Genomic DNA, 14,634 nt, shown 5'->3' on the forward strand with positions numbered 1-14,634 from the left:
GGTGACCGAGCTTGCGGGGGAGGGCAGTTGGGGGTGACCGAGCCTGCGGGGGAGGGCAGTTGGGGGGGACCGGGCCTGCAGGGGAGGGCATTTGGGGTGACCGAGCCTGCGGGGGAGGGCAGTTGGGGGTGACTGAGCCTGCGGGGGAGGGCAGTTGGGGGTGACCGAGCCTGTGGGGGAGGGCAGTTGGGGGTGACCGAGCCTGCGGGGGAGGGCAGTTGGGGGGGACCGGGCCTGCAGGGGAGGGCCTCTAGTGTACTCATAACTGTAAACCTACTTTTCCCCCTCCATGTATATTTATACTATAGTATTATGGTACTATAAGTTCTAGATTTATAAATATGTTTAATCTTTTACTATATTTTCTAATCTCAAACAAATATCCTCAATCTTAAACTTATTATGTACTATTTAAATCAAATGTAGAAGTTATACTTTTATCAGATTCCTTATTAACATGTAAGTGATTATAAGTATTTTATATTTGAGTCTGTTATTCCTATTATATTACTAGATTACTTCAATATTGAATTATACATGAATCCAGTAAGACTCTAATTAATATTGGATTATTTTTCTGTTATGCTCCTTATTCTGTTTGCTAATATTTAATTTAGGGTTTATGTTCAATAGTGAAATTGCTTTGTGATTTTTCCTTGTTGTCTTTTACCTATGCTTAGATTTGTTAAAGATGTTCTTGAACAGTTTAAATAGCACAGTTTTATGTTATTTAAATAATTGATAAAATTTCATTAATTTATCATTAGTGCTTTATCTTAAATGTTTGTGCATCTGGAGGTGAGAGGTGAAGGGTGTACTTTGACAAGTTTCTCTTTTCCTTCTTTGGTAATCTCTAGGTTTCTTGAATGGTTTATCTTAGATTATTTTATCTTCATTTGCAAATTAGTTTCTATAGAGATGAGCCAGATAACATAATTCTTTAATGTCATCTTCTGTGGAAATTTGCATCTTTTATTTTTGTTTGGTGTATTTGTCTTTCTACCCTTTCTAACTTAGATGATTTTGTTTGTTTTAGTCTTACTTTTCTATAGACTCCTCTCTCAGAAACTTAACTAAATTCTATCTCTTAGTTCAATATATATATATATATATATATATATATATATATTACTTTTGAATATATTTATCCTTCTTGCCTTATTGCTCTTTAATTTTTAGGTTGATATTTATTATAATTTTTCTATTTAGTAATTGAATTGTTAGACTATTAAATATTTCTTTAAGCACTATTTTAGGTATGTCATATAGGCTATTAGATGAAATATTTTATTGTTGATTTCTAGGCAGTCTATATTGGCTTTAACCCAAAAACTATTTGAGAGCATTTTTATATTTTCAACTTTTGCTGAGGATAGGAGAAAACACCCCCCCCCCCTTTTTTTTGTTTTTGATATTTATAATGTTTTGAACACTCCACTATTATCTTCTGCTGTCATTTAATTTCTATACTACAAGTAAGAAGTAGACATCATTACTTACATTTTATACAATGCAAAGTGATTCCACAGTAGTTAAGTAGCAGGATACATCAAGGAAAAATAAGAGCAAAAGCCAAAATTAAGCCTGCCTCTTCTAGATGTTTCTTTCGTGCACTGCGGGTGGTGGGGTGGTGGTGGGGTCTCTCAACCTGGCCTGTGCCCTCTCGCAGTTCGGGACCCCTCAGGGGATGTCTGCCTGCCGACTAAGCTGGCAGTCAGACATCCCTCTCACAGTCCGGGGCTCTCACAGTCCGGGGCCCCTTGCTCTTGACCGCCCACCTGCAGTGGAGGAGGGAGAGGCTCCTGCCACCATCACTGCACTCGCCAGCCCTGAGCCCTGCTTCTGGCTGAGCAGCGCTCCCCCAGTGGGAGCGCACTGACCATCAGAGGGCAGCTCCTGCTTTGAGCATCTGCCCCCTGGTGGCCAGTGCATGTCATAGCGACCAGCCATTTTGCAGTTCGGTCAATTTGCATATTACGGTTTTATTATATAGGATAACTAATGTATTTATTGAGTAAAGGAAGGGATGCAATTAAAAAAGAGGACACAAGGGCCTGAAGGACACTCCTGGTGGGATGTGGACCTTGAGTGGAATGAGAGATGGCTGTGGAAATGGTGGGGTTTGGAGGCAAAGCTCTGGGAACCCTGCGGAATTCAGCGCGTCTGTACTGTCAAATTTTCTAGCCCCGAGTCACAAACAGAGCTAGAATTGAGGTGCTTCTTAACGAATCATCATTTTGTTTTTATGTCCCCAGTTAAATGTCTTCAGAACATGATGGGATGAAATTTGAAAGTTGGGTGCTAAATAATACTGTGGAAATATATTGTCCTAGTGATCTCTTAAACAAAGGGTAGAGGTTAGGGCATCTCTGATTTACAGGATGAGCATTAGAAAATTTGAAATTATGAACCTGATTTCTTTGGTAACTGAGAAATTCTCCCTCCTTTATAAATTGGGATTATTTACTGGAATGCACAGAAGGCCTTACCTCATGATGATATGAATCTTACAATTCAGAACCTGAATCTCTAGCAAGCTTTCTGAAAGTGCTTTAGCTTAAGTGTGGTGACTATAAGGTTCTGCGGGATCCAATTTACACCTCCCTTTCTTAAAGAGAAAGCGGAGACCTGAAAGTCAAGCTCTTCTTGTTGGCGCCTCCCACTTAAAGAGAAAATCTAGACCTTCTAGACCTTCCCCGTGGCAATCATGTTCACACAAGACTTTATTGTAATCCCTTTCATAAGATGTAAAGGAACCCTGATTGGGTGACAGGTATCGCTAAAGGTGTAGCAGTACTTTCAGAGAACACCTCCCACCCGTGTCAGAAGATACAATCCGAAATAAGCCTGCATTACCTGAACAACCCAGGAATAGCAACACAGACTGTAGCAGAAGAACTGCTTTAATGATTTTGTCTCATTTTAGCCACTGCATAACTTGTCTCTTAAATTGCTATCGGCCAAGAATTAATGAATCCTACTTACAAAAATGTGGTTGGCAAAGCTTGTGCATGTCTGTGATTCCTCTTATTTTTGCACATAAGAGAAAAGATGTAAAAACTCCACAATCTGGACACGGGAACTATCCTCCTTCAAAAGCAAGGTTTTGACCTCTCAGCTGGCGCTCCATATATTTCCAGAGAAGGAGGGTTTTGCTGTGGGTTTGTCTTTTTTTGAGACAACAGAGTCACCCAGTTTGTGTTACCACAACATGTTAGTGTCAGATATTCTCAGTGACAATGACGAACATAATTTACTGTAGCTGTCACACATATGTGTATAAAGTGAAAGTATATGGTCGGTGAAACTTGGAGATGGGGGCGTAAGTTTAAGTTATGAATATATATGGAATACAGACTTATTGATCTTTAAAACAGTTATTTGCTATTTAATTGTTAACCTATTTTGGAAGGAATCACTTATGTTCACTATTGCCTAGTAAAAGGCACTGTTATTACTTTGAAATAAGTTACATGTATTCTATGGGATTATGATATTGGATGTGGGCCACAGACAAGCTTCATACACGTGTGCCATGACGTTGGATGTAAGCAAATGATTTAAAATTAGGTGCGTTCTTTTAGGGGATGAGGACTGAAATACAATAAAATGCTATTAGAAATGTAGTCCATAAAAATACCATAAGAGGCTTAGGGATGATCAGATGCCTGTTAATCATTAAGCCTTTGATTAAAAAAAATGATGAATTTCTACTACTGTCTCACATTCCAGTATACTCCTGTCTTCCAAGTACAGATAGGTCATGTGTATTTGTTTTTTATGTTAGTCAATAAGACAATATATGTTATATATTAGGATTTACTAATATGTATAGAGTTACTTTAATTTTTTCTTCTTTAAAAATGGCATAAGTCTCTTAAGATACTTTAAATTTCAAACATTATATGATTCTTTTAAGTGGATTGGAATACTTCTCTATAATAATATAATCCTATGAGGTGGGGAGAGGAAACCAAGTCAGAGTACACTTTGTACTTTTTCTCTTGGAGAAATAATAAATATATAGCAAATCTTGGGCAACCTGCCATCAGAGTAGTAGTAGCGAGTTTACACACATGAGTAAAACAGGCCATGAATGGAAAGGCACTGGCCTACATCATCCTCTCGCTTAAAAACACTTCTTCCCAGCCCATTCCCTGTAATTCACATGCCAGAATGGAAACCTGTCAGCCACGGTTCACACCTCCGGCTCCTGCGCTCGCTCCTGTGCAGTCTCTTAGCAGTGATGCCTGCTTCACTTCCTGAGTGTTTCTGCACCCACCCTTCCTCCCTGCTCAGTGCTGCTCCCACCCTGCCAGCCGACCTCTCAGCTGGCGCTCCTGTATTTCCAGAGAAGGAGAAAGTGCCACTTCTCAGGTTAATCCACTTCCACTGGTTTGCTTCCCAGTGTATTTCCCATCATGCTCATGTCACCTCGTGTTTCCAACCCTCACTGGCACCATGAATCTCAAGGTCAGGTCCATGTGAAATCCTAGGAGCCTGAAGGACTTCACCAATACCCACCTCCCCTTGCACTATGCTCCTCTCTTTCTACCTTCTTACAACTCAAGAGTTCCTCCTTGTTCTTTTCCACCCAGGGCCCGTGTGCGTATTATTCTCGCTGCCTGGACCGCTGTTTCTCCCTGGCCATCCAGGTGATGTCTGAAGGAGTAGGACAGTTTCCAGGTCTCATAGATTACCTTGTTCTTTTCCTTTCCAGCACATATCGCAATAGCAGTGCCACATTTGGGCCCCTGTCTGGTTAATACCTATCTCTTTCACTAGACTGTCACTCAGTGAGGGCAAGGTTGTGTTAAGTACTTATAGGACAGTAGTATTTTATTCTCTGTATTTAGTTTAGTGCTTGCCACCTCACTGTTGAATGAATGACTCTGAATAAATGAGTGAGACAATGTCAGTTCAGCCTCAGAGACTGAAACACTGGAAAGGCACTTTGGGGCTGGATACCTGGGGAAGTAGGTCAGCTTCAGCTGGTTCACGTTCCCCCGCTGGCAGGTCCTACAAAGACTTGCATAGTCTCATATTAATAACGAAAAATAAGTATTATTAATTGAATATTTACCATGTTGCAGGAACTGTGCTAAGTATTTTACATAGTGCTTTAAAAGATTTGGGCGATGATTTTAAAAGCATCTGCAGTATAAGGTGATGTCAGTAGTTCCCCATTTCTGTGACATTTTTGTCTCCAGCAGGCTGAAGGGACACCAGTTTGAATAATCTGAGGATAATATTTTGAGATGTAAACAGATGGAGGCTCCTTTTCTTGATATTTCCATCCATTCCATATGGCAGAGGATTTGATTTTTTTTTTTAACAGTCAGCATCAGTTTTTCCTAGCCCTGAGGTTAAAATTTCTACCCTTTCAGGGATGAAAGAGAGAAGAGAATGAAAGGAAAGTCTAAAGATTAAATTAGCTAGTGTGTCTTCAAGGTCCCAGGAGAGAGGTGGCAGAGCCCCTGTGGTAAGGAGATGAGACGAGGACTCAGGCTACTGTTGCCTGACGGGGCCACAGAGGCTGCAGACCCCAGACGCCCTCCTCCTGCCTGATGGGAAGCAGAAGAGGTGTCCGCCAGTCTGTCTGCCAGTCAGGTCATGTCAGCGAATCAGGAGACTGCCCTCCAGACCTTCCCGTCACTGCACTGTTGCTGGAATATCTTATTCACTTGACCCCTTATTTTGTGCAAAAGAGACCATATTTGCACTTCACTTCTTCTTGGAAATGAATAAATATTTTTTGCCACTTTGTAGTTTTATAAACTCTGTTTTCTCTGGGAGGAAGGAAGTTGAGGAGACTCAGAAGATGGCATATGTTTATTGGTTTTAGCCAGAGGGATCCCACAGAGAGGTGATCCCCCGCAAGTGTGGAATGACTAACACTGCTTTTAGTACCATAGGAGTGAAGTGCCTTCACAGATATGAGTGGGAGATGAAAGTGCATTACTCAGAAGGCAGAATACATTTCAGTGGAATTCACAGGCCCAGAGGGCAAGGGGTTTAAAAGGAGCTTGGTGTGCTGTGGCCTTCGGCCAATCAGGAGTCCTTGTTGCCTGTGGAAGAGGAAGGCTGCCTGCACTCTTGAATTTTGTGAATGTTCTCTCAGGCTTCAAAGAAGGTTTTAAAAATACCATTTTATAAACTAGAAGGGAACGATAATCCCTTTAGATGCGCTTCCTCCTTTTTTGATAACATATATTACATACCCAGCAAGGCATCTCTCAGGGATGGAGGTTGGCTTGAAAGTCTTCATGCTCATAAATCATATTATTGTCATTATGCATATTTTTCTGTTTTTTTTCTCCCCAATAGCTCAATTTATACCTTGAAAAACACTTACCAAAATTTGTTTTGCTGAAAGAAGAGCAGGATATGCTTCAGAAATAAAATTTTGCTTATTATTTGGTGTTTTTTTATTTTATCACTACCATCTCCACTGGTTTCCATGGAATAAAAATTTGATTACAATTTCTAAAATTCACAGATTATCCCCAATAAGCAGAGTCAAAAATTTTTAAACATTGTTTTGCTACTGTTTTGCTGAATTCCGCAGAAGCACTTTTTAATATACAACAAACATACTCTGACCTAGGATCAAAGGTCTAAATTCTTCTGGAGTCAGTGGATACTGTATGAGGTTTTCTAAGAGATATTTATTACATGAAGTTTGTTCCACGGAGAACAAAACGCTGTGTGCAGCATGCCAAAGTATCTGTGATGTAGCCATGGTTTGAACTATGAATATTTTTTCTCCAGCTCAGGAAGAATGCTGGCTGTCCAGCAGGAAGAGGCAGCGTGGCGCCCTTGGAGAAGCACCCGCCTGGGGGACTTGGACAAGGTATTCCTGCTTCTCTCTACTAGGTGTACCAGTTAATAATAGTGGATTTTGTAATCAAAGAAAACACGATAATTTCAAGAGAAACATCAAAAGTGCTTTATTCAAAGTAATATCCATTGCTAGCTACACATTTCCCCATCTTTCAGGTAATTTGTGGATACCGTCCCAATAGAACTTTTCTTGTTTTGAGGCAAACCATTCAGAGACCCAATTTTTCACTTCTTCGTATGTTTTGAAGTGCTGCTCAGAAAGTGCGTGTGCCATCTATCGGAACAAGTGGTCATCTGAAGGAGCAAGGTCTGGTGAATACAGTGGGTGGGTTAATACTTCCCAGGCAAGGTCCTTTAACATGTCTTTAACTGGTTTTGTTGAGGTGTGTGATGGTGCGTCATCATGAAGCAAAATTACTTTGCCATGTCTTTGATCAAAGTGTGATTCAAATTGATTATTTGTTGTTGATAGTGATCAGTATTAACGGTTTCACCTGGTTTTAGAAGCTCATAATACACCACACCTTCCTGATCCCACCAAATGCAGAGCATTATCTTCTTTCCGAAGCGTTTTGGCCTTGCAGTCCATGTTGATGGTTGACCTGGATCAACCCATGATTTTGTGCATTTGGGTTTCTCAAAATAAATCCACTTTTCATCGCCAGTCACAATTCGATGCAAAAAAGACTTTCTTTTGTGCCATTGAAGCAACATTTTACTGATGACTTTTCGTTTTCCATTTGTCTTTCGTTCAGTTGATGTGGCACCCATTTGCCTTTAAAATCTTTCCCATTGCTTGTAAATGATCGGAAATTGTTTGCTGATCAACGTTTAATCTTTCTGCAAGTTGTTTTTGAGTTTGACACGCATTTTCATCCAATAATGCTTGTAATTGCTGGTCTTCAAACTTTTTCAGTTGACCTGGACATCTTTGTCTTTCACATAGAAATCATCACTTTTAAAGCGTTTAAACCAGCTTTCACAAGTATCTTGAGATGGAGCATGTTCACCATAAGCTTCCCAAAGTATTCAGCAGCACTTTCCTTCAAAATAAAGTAATAAGTTAAAACTTCCCTCAAATGCTCTTTTTTTGGCACAAAATTCAACATTTTTAAGTGTAAAAATATCTATGATGTTAACACCTTCAGCAAATTTGACATATGAAGTTTTGAAGCTTGTTGTCAATACAACAAAATAGTATACATATCAAATCGCTAATATCTTACCTAATAATATACAAACATGTAAATTGACCATCCCTCCGCTATGCTAACCAGCCAATCAGGAGAGTATGCAAATTAACCCAACAAAGATGGCGGTTAATTTGCATACGTGGGCGCGAAGCAGCGAAGAGAAGACTGAAGGCTCTGGCCGGAGCAGCAAAGACTGAAGGCTCCGGCCGGAGGAGCAAAGGCCTGGGTCCAGGGTGCCGGAGGTAAACCGGTGCCAGCAGCCAGGGGAAGGGAAGGCCTGTTGCACGAATCTCTTCATGCAACGGGCCTCTAGTATCAACATATGTGTAACTCCATCTATTGAAAAAAAATCCGCTTTATTAACTGTTACACCTAGTATTCCTGGTGATCCTGGGTTTGCACCTGAATGTTGCCTCCAGTTAGTTCTGAGCCAATGGAAAATCACTATTTCTTTCATATCCAGGAACATGTAACATCCCTATTCCTCCCTCTCCCAAATAGGGCAGAAATATATTTAGCTTTAATATACTCCAAGTTAGCAAGAATGAGAGATTGTTATGTGTGCCTGTGACTAATCTGCAGGAGATTCAACCATAACCATTCATTGATTTTATAATGGTTACTATGAAAGGCAGTGTGGTGTTGTTGAGGCAAGAACTAGATTTAATATCAGCCAAACCTCAGCTGATATTATAATTCCTATGAGTTGTGTGAACTTGATCCAGTGTTTTACATTTCTGGGCCTCATCTATAAGGTGAAGTTAGCAATATCTGCCCTCCAGTGTTGTTATAATGCTTAAATAAAATAATTCATATATGGAATGCAGCCACACACAGAGTTCCATCGATGGTTATTTCCATTCAGGAAGTATCCTGAGACTTTACTATCCTTGATGGTTGTGTTGCCATTCTTTTCTCAGATACCTACTACTTCTTTTGTCCCCTTGGACATTTGCTAAAGATGTGATGTTATTCAGTCCTCCCTGAGAAAATCTTTATGAAGAGATTGCCTACCTTGACCATGTGACCCTGCCACACTGGCCAGCATTTGCTTGGTTTCTGACCAGGTGACTGAGTAGAGCTGGTAGCCTTTGGCTTAGTGAAGGAAGATACCAAGAGCACGGAAGAGGACTTTATGCCCCCTCTTTGGAGAGTTTTGAATGTGGCACTCAACTATATTTCTTCTTTGCTATTTCTCAATATATCCTCATAATAAACCCCCATTACTTGTGTTTACCTGAATATGTCTCTTTCCATTTAGTGCAAACAGAAAGATAATACATAAAACAGTTCTTTCTTTTATTTCACCAACAATACGGTGCCTGAGTGATATTTTAGTGGTGAATATTTTTTCCTAAAGAGCTAGGTGTAAAAGTCCACTGTCCACTTTATCTCCAAGGAATAGAACTGCAGCCTTGGGAACTCCCCAGAAGCACAGAATTAGAATATAAAGGATAAAACTGCCCACTGGCCCAAGTCCCAGGTGAAAGCACTGATGCCTGATGCTTATAACATATCGTTTAGCGTTAGAGTGAATGGTAACTGGGGAGAAAGTGATGGGTTAGTTTAGTTGTGAAGTGTATATTCGCAAAATTTAGTACAATGACACTAAGTAGACATTTTTGGCATAATCACTTTGAAGAGATATAAAGTTTTCAAATAGCCACTTCGGAAGATTGCTTAATGCATGTTTATAAATTAGATTAAAGATGAAAAACATTTAAATGTGAGAGTATCATCTAACATGCCTCAAAGACTTTAATTTATGTGCAAAATGACAATTACCAGATTCTAATTAAATAACGGGGAGAATAATCCTTTGATGATAGCACAGTCCTTGATTACTAGAATCCAAGTTTATTGATCTTAGGCAGTCTCATTTTTTTTCTGATCAGACTAAATTAAATTTTATTTTCATGGGAATTAAAGAATTTAAGATCAGAATGTTTGCTTTTGGTCTGACATAAATATCATTGTTAGTCGACTTTGATAGAGCCAATTGTCTTCTTTAATACATGTTATTCAAGAAGTTGTTAATCCTCTTCTTCTTTAACTCTTAAGAGATAAGATGCTGTAGACATATATAAATGAAAAATTGCTATTTTATCCTCATAGTAAATTTCTATAATCATTTATCTGCTTATGTATGCATATACATATACATAGGTGCACCTATATGAACATAAACATGGTTTAAAATAGGATATAAACAGTTGTGTATATTATAACATTTTTGATAAAGGTGCACCTATAAAAAGTTTTACAATTAATTTTTAAAATTTATTTACTGTTGAGAGAGAGAGAGAGAAACATCAATTTGTTGTTCTATTTATTTGTGCATTTATTGGTTGACTCTTGTATGTGCCCTGACCGGGGATCCAACCCCAAACCTTGGTGTATCTGAATGAAACTCTAACCAACTGAGCTACCTGACCAGGGCCTACAATGAATTTAATATTTTTATTTAACTATGGTATTAGTACATTATGTCATAAATATACCACCAAATAATCATCTCTTATAGCCTTATTTGAGGCTCAGTGTAGAAAGAAATAGATCTGTATTTAATCTGAAGACTTGGGCATTTTCTTTTCTGCAGCTCATAGTTATTTATTCTCAGCTTCAGTATTCAGCCAGTCATTCATTCACTCATTCATTCAATCATTCCTTCTGCACACTATTATTGAAATGCTCCTATGAGTTCTGAATATTCTGCTAAATTTACAGAATACAAAGAAAGGTAGATCTCATCTTCTCAAAAATATTTCCTCCGCAAGGAATGGGATACATAAGTAGGTAAAATACACCGAATCATCATGCTGTGAAGATAATATATGCACTGCACTGTATGGGGACTAGAGGAAACACTTAACCATGCCTGGGGAACAGCAGAGATGGCTTTCTGGTGTGTGCTCCCTAAAGAGCTTTTTAAAGGAAGGAGCAGCTCTCCACCAAGAGAAGTGAGGAGGGCATGTAGTGACCCCATGACTGCGATGGAGCAGTTTTAGCAAAGGGAAGAGGCATTGTTAATTCAGGGTGTGCTGTAGCGGTGTGTGTTAAACAGGGACAACTATTAGGTCTCTGGACTTAAGTCAATGTTCATGTTTCCTAAAAGGAAGGTATACCATGTTGGGCTCTGTAGTGCGAATAAGCAGTGTCTCTAGGACGTCACCCTAATCACCTTACCATTTTTCTATTCCTTGTACCATTATGTACTGCATACTCATTTCCATGCATGCACTAACAGGGCAACAAGCCAATTGATGGCCAAGTGCAGTGGTAGAAGCTGTAATGTACCTGTAAAATAGGGATGTTTCTATCGTGGTTAATTATATATTATATATTACAGAAAAAAAGGCCTATTTTGAACCTTGAAGCAACTTTTCATTTTACTCCTTCCTGTCTTACCCCAAGGAGTCAGAAAACTGTAGTTAACTTTTAGAATAATTTAACTGTACAAGTCCGAAGGGTAAGAGGAAACCTCCAGTAGTAATTAGGATCCTAATGATCTGGGATGCCCAGACATTACGTTCAGGCTATGGACTTTCCAGAAGAACCTAAAGGAAAAGGAAGCTTATTTCATGTTTTGTCTCCTACTCTGAGGTGTGTTTTTTTTCTCACTCTTAATTGGGGGAGCCATTGTCTTCTGTATCACATGAAGGTCCAATTAATCTTCAGGTAGTGTGTGAGTAATGTGCATGTTAGTGCCACTTCCGGGAGGACAATATATCATAAGTGGCTACATTTGTCTGGAAATAAAGCTAGAAGCTTCATTTCATGACCTTTTAATGTCTGTCATGTTAAAATAGTCTCCAGGGAATAAATCCGTTTCTATGTCTGGAAAATGGAGAGTACACATCCCACTTAATTTTTGTGGCAAGGCACTTTGTGGCAAGATGTAACATTATGAGTGTGGGAGGGTCAGCTGATTCTTGTAGTGTCGTGGAGGGACCTCATTACCCTTTAGTTCCAGAGTCTCACTTCCTCTGTCTCAGGAGCTCTTTCAAGACATAAGTGTGGACAACGAGCTGTGTTAGGACAACCGCACTTCTCAGTTTCACTGGGAGGACAGCGGGTGCTGTCAGGCAGTGCTCTGCTCGTCTGGGCCATCACATCTTTGTCATCTCTGTGCACGGAAGCCCCAGCGTGACTTCTCCCCCAACAGGCAGCACTTGTGTCTCTGTGGGAGGGCTACCCTCTAGGAGGCACAGACTCCTGGGAGCCCCTGTGTGTGAGCACACAGGGAGCTGGGTGGGCCAGGAAACAGACCCCTACACAGCTCTCTGCTTGGCCAGTGACTGGCGAGTGTGAGACTTCGACTCTAGCTCCCTTATCCCCTGGCCCTCGGAGTGACCCACACTCCTTCTCTGTCCACAGACCTCTTGGGGAGGGCTGCCAAATTTGGCAGATAAAAATACAAGACACTAGGAAGGAATTTTTCCTGGAATAAGTATGTCTCGTGTAGTATTTGGGACATACGTATCCCACACACGAAAGAAAATTATTACTTGACTTAAAATCCAGTGTAACCGATGCCTGTTTTTTTTGTCCGATAACCATCCTCCCTGGGAATTCTCTGGACATCGGGGTGTTCTCTCTAGGCTTGCTCCCACCACCGTTCTGCTGCCTGTCCTCTACCGGGTGTTCCTGGGAATTCAGCCCAAGGAATCGCTTTAATACAAACCAGGGTCTGCTTCTGGGGAGCCTCAGCTAAGACGGCTGCTCTGCCTGTTGCTTTGCCGTGATTATGAGTACCTCGTCCTCCAACACGTTTTCATTGAACGACAAATCATGCGGTCACTCAAGCTATTACAAAAATATAACTTATTGAGGACATTGTATTACATTTTCAAGAAATGGAGCATAATGAACTATGTGGTGACTACTGGGTGGGAAATTGGAAAGATTATGAGAGAGAAGAGGTTTTGCAACAAGGGGGCTTGATCAAAGGTCTGTGGTTTTCAGAACAAGTGGAGATGATGAGCCAGGCCCTAGGACACCTGGAGAGGTTGGAGCTGGTGCCTGTTTACTGTGACTGAAAGGCCTGATGCTGCACATCAAAGTTCCCTTTGCCTGAATACACTAAGAATTGCGGGCAGTAAGACTCCGGGGCTCTGCAGGTTTGGACAATGTTCCCTGTCAGCAAGGAGAACTGAACCTGGAGCTGTGACAGGATCACAGGCTGCCCTGTGGCCCTGGGCTGCGTGTGGATCAGCCCTAATAGTGATGAAGATTAAATGTCCCATTAACCATGAGGGATGAATACAAATCCTATATAATAAAAGGGAAATATGCAAATTGTCCCCTTGCCCAGGAGTTTGACTGGAGTTCGGCAGGGGTGGATGCTGGCCTGCCAACTGCCTGCAGCCCCTCCCCTCTGCAGGCCTGGCCCGATTGGCCCCGATCAGGGCTGGCCGGCTGGACAACACCCGTGCACGAATTCGTGCACCAGTCCTCTAGTTGTATAATGAAGCTAATAATTAGTTATTACCTTTCTTTCTTCTTTTTTTTACAGAGAGGAAGGGAGAGAAATAGAAAGTTAGAAACATTGATGAGAGGAAAACATCAATCAGCTGCCTCCCGCACCCTCCCCCGCCCCCACTGGGGATGTGCCCGCAACCCAGGCTTATGCCCTTGACCGGAATCGAACCCGGGACCCCTCAGTCCGCAGGCCAACGCTCTATCCACTGAGCCAAACCAGTCAGGGCTAGTTATTACCTTTTTAAGTTTTAGTTAGAATCTGTTAAGTACTCAAAATAGCCACCCAAGTAAGTGTGTGTTTATTTGAAACTTGTGATAGGAATCTAATTTCTAGATTGATAATTAAATAATATACAGATTATTTAAATGTTAAATTCCAGTGATCACAAATTGTAGCCATGAAAGTGAGAGAAATACTTCAGGGAGAGAACTACACAGACTTAACATGTGACTACATTTGTAGGATTTCAGATTAAATGTTCCCATCAGATTGTAGTCACCACACTACCATACATTCCTACATTTAAAAATAGCATATAAATCTTGAGTGAAATATTTGATGTACCTTCACTTGTAGGAAGTAAAAATTAAACCATGTGAACAGGATGATCTTAAATATATAAGACCAAAGAGTTTATTTTCTATTGCTTTAAAAAATGAGCTGTGTTAATCAATTTCCTTGGCTGAATTAGTGTAAGATGACCCCAACTTTTAAATGCACTCAATTCTCTATCATCAGGACTTTTTCCATGAAGAGATAAAATTTAGAAATTAGAAGACATGATGAATAGCCTTTCATCTAGGGTCAGACATAAGGTACTCAAAGCTAATGGCAAGCATCCTTCGAAGCCAGAGCCAATGAGCCTTACCAACATAACAAACTGCTGATACCAGCCTGCAGCCCTCTCGAATGTCAAGGGATATGCTCTTCATTTGCAGCGTTTGATTGTTCATATAAATATTTAATGAAAATATTATTAGACTGTTCAGCTGAGTGAAATAAACTGACGGCATGAGTCGCTACAGAAGCTTACTTAAAATTCACTAAATGAAGTGGCATAATAATTTATTTTGCATATTATATTAGCCTTCTGAGAGGGTTTGTACTTTTAAACTT

Source organism: Myotis yumanensis, unplaced genomic scaffold, assembly GCF_028538775.1.
Source record: "Myotis yumanensis isolate MYYU_CA2020_CCGP unplaced genomic scaffold, mMyoYum1.0.hap1 SCAF_9, whole genome shotgun sequence".
NCBI lineage: Eukaryota > Metazoa > Chordata > Mammalia > Chiroptera > Vespertilionidae > Myotis > Myotis yumanensis.